General features: G+C 35.7%; 1 protein-coding gene across 1 annotated transcript in view; it reads right to left on the reverse strand.

Moving 5' to 3' along the window:
- Positions 1 to 2,958, reverse strand: part of LOC129392264 (adhesion G protein-coupled receptor L3-like) — a 337,154-nt gene that overhangs the window by 35,010 nt on the left and 299,186 nt on the right. The gene's annotated exons all lie outside the window — the stretch shown is intronic.

A 2,958-nucleotide genomic window follows, 5' to 3' on the forward strand; every position in this document is an offset into this window, starting at 1 on the left:
CAGCGGCCATGGCTCACGGGCCCAGCCGCTCCGCGGCATGTGGGATCCTCCCAGACCGGGGCGCGAACCCGGTTCCCCTGAATCGGCAGGCAGACGCGCAACCACTGCGCCACCAGGGAAGCCCGGTAGTGTGTATTTTAAAATGTGGTCCCATTATTAGTTTTTTAATGGAAAAAACATCATAACCCTTTCTCCTTATATTTCCATTTTAGGAACTATATCACAAGGAAATTCTACAAAAGAAATCCAAATATGTATATAAAATGATGTATATGTGTGCTGTATATTAGAGAGGAGATGAAGAGAACACAAATATGCACAGTTTTAGAATGGATTAAGTGGCTATAGATTACTGCCACTAAAAGTGATAAATACATAAGCTGCAGATATATCTAAGAGTTTATACAAAATCCAAGAGAAAAAGTACAAGACCCAACAATATGTGTCTACTTATTATAACCATGTAAAAACTGAGTAATTGGCATAGCACTGGAATAGAGCATAAATACTAATACATGCTAAAAGTATAGCTTACATTTCGGGAATGACTTCTGTAGATTTGCTAAGTAATCAATAGAGAGAAAAAAACCTGCTGTTCATATTGTTCTATATGGACTATCTTATGTTCTTTGATTTTGCCTCAAACTTCTTACTTTACTGGGAATTAAATATTTGCATATATTCACAGATAAAACCTTATATAGCAGTGTTGTCAAGAATATTGCATTTACCACATCAAAATGGTGACATTTATATTATGTATATTATCACTTATTACCCTATATATTTAATCAGAAAACTTAAAGACAAAAATCAATCTGTCATATATTACAATGACCTAATAAAAGATTGACATTTCATGTCAACCTGTATGTAGTGAAAGACACTCGGAATGTGAAAGTAATTTTGAAAGTTCAGTTATATTTCTTTTTTTTGGAATATGGCATATGTTCAGAGAAATAAATAACTGTCATCAAAAAGACAACGGCAACATTTTGATTTAGTGACATTTCCCATAAAGAAGAAAAGGTATATAAATTCCCCTTTATATGAAAGCAAAAATCCATTACTTCTTATCAAGTACTCCAAATGTGTTTGGTAAAACTTTAAGATAAGGGTTATTCAAATAACTTAAAAAAATAAACATATGATACTGTTCTTTCTCAGTGGAACAACTTCAAATAGCAAAACAAAACTCTTCACTCATATTTTATCATAACCATTTGACAAATTTACTAGTCTAATGTGTTGTTTAAAAGACTCTGTAAACTATTAATGCACAATTCAAGTTGCATTTTACCGCTCCTACTTTAAAGGATATACACACTATTTGATCTTAGACTCCACCAGATCCTCCTTAAAATCAACTTCACTTAAATTCATTTGTTTGGTAATGTTTTAGGGGAAAAAAAAACCTTACTGTCATTTGGAAGGGCAATGCTAGTAACTACCCAAAACAATTTCTTAGAAGTATTGCAAGGAGTCAAAATAAGATCTATCTGACTCCTGTGGTGGATCTTTAGTTAATCAGGTGAAAACTGTTCATGTTTCGTTCCTTACTACCTTTTTCAATTCCTGCTCCTATTTCACCCAGCTGAATACCTTCTCACACACTTACCTTCTCCACTTCTTGCCTCTCTTGCCCTCATAATGGTCTTCCTCCTCTTTACCTTTTAATTCTTTAACTTACTATTGGGAGCTGATATGATTGTCTCAAAAAATTTACATTTAGATGTAAGTTTCTGTTTGGTTTAATCTAACCAGTTATAATGCAAATATTCCTTAGCATATCTGTTAAAAATAGATATGGGCTAATATCGTAATCCCTTTTCTATTATTTTTAACCTAAGAAACAGAATTTGAAGGCCAAGTACATAAGAATTTTCCATGTTGTAATCAAAAGAAACTACAACAAAGTCAATATGATTCTTATAGAGTCCGTACATAATCTCTACTGTGCCTATAGTTGACTCTCAGGGAAAACAGCTGAATGCCACGAGCTTCAAAAAAACAGAGTTTTTCTTTTGTCTTGTTTACTTTTGCTATTCTACAAGCATGTGGATGATTGATCAATGTGACACTACCTTTAATCCCTAAAACAGATATGAGAAAATAATCTTCCTTCAGAGGACTTGAGGGTGTGCTCAGGGGAGACATGCATTTTAGTTAATGCCAGGAAGTGAAAGGAGTCTTCATTGAAAAGACTGGCTGAACAGGGAGTTCCTTAATTATAAGGTTTCAGAAGTTATACTGGAAAGCTTGGAGGCATTTTGAAATCTGAGTGTTCTCCAGCTTTACTATGGTCATGAAGGAAGAGAATGAAGTAGCTTTAGGCCAGTACCAATAGCATCTGAATTCCCCTGTCACAGAGAACATATATGCTGAGGACAGGCTGACTAGCTCCAGTGCAGAGAAATCTGATGTCATTAGATTACAGACAGTCCTGAGGAAGTTCACTGCAGCCTGTACAAGTGATGTGACCCTGAGGAACATACTACAGTGAGAATGGTGAGATATGCCACCGTCAAGTGTATTTAAGTTATTGAACGGCTATGGCATTGTTTCCCTCTCATTTAAACCTAATGAGAAAGGATTCATGGGAGCTTAATATGTATTTCCCAGAGTTTGGGGACAAAGCAGAGAAAGAAAGACCAAGATGCATATGGAATTAGCTATAATTCTACTCTAAAGATGACAAAAGGGCTGCATAAGTTTCTCAGGAACCAGGGGAGGGTGTGGCCTGGAAGCCCAAGGTGACTTTTGGAGGTGAAAAATGATATCGGCAGAAGAAGTGTACCACTGAATTTCCAGGGGCATAAGGAGGAAATGTAAGCGGTCATCCAGCTGGAAGAACATGCATCATTTGTTTTCACATGAAACACAGTCAAATATTTCTCAATAGGACCTTCCAGCTTTCAAATAACTGCCCAAGACAGATTCTTTTTTTTTTTTTTTTTT

The sequence above is a fragment of the Physeter macrocephalus genome, chromosome 7 (genome assembly GCF_002837175.3).
Source record: "Physeter macrocephalus isolate SW-GA chromosome 7, ASM283717v5, whole genome shotgun sequence".
NCBI lineage: Eukaryota > Metazoa > Chordata > Mammalia > Artiodactyla > Physeteridae > Physeter > Physeter macrocephalus.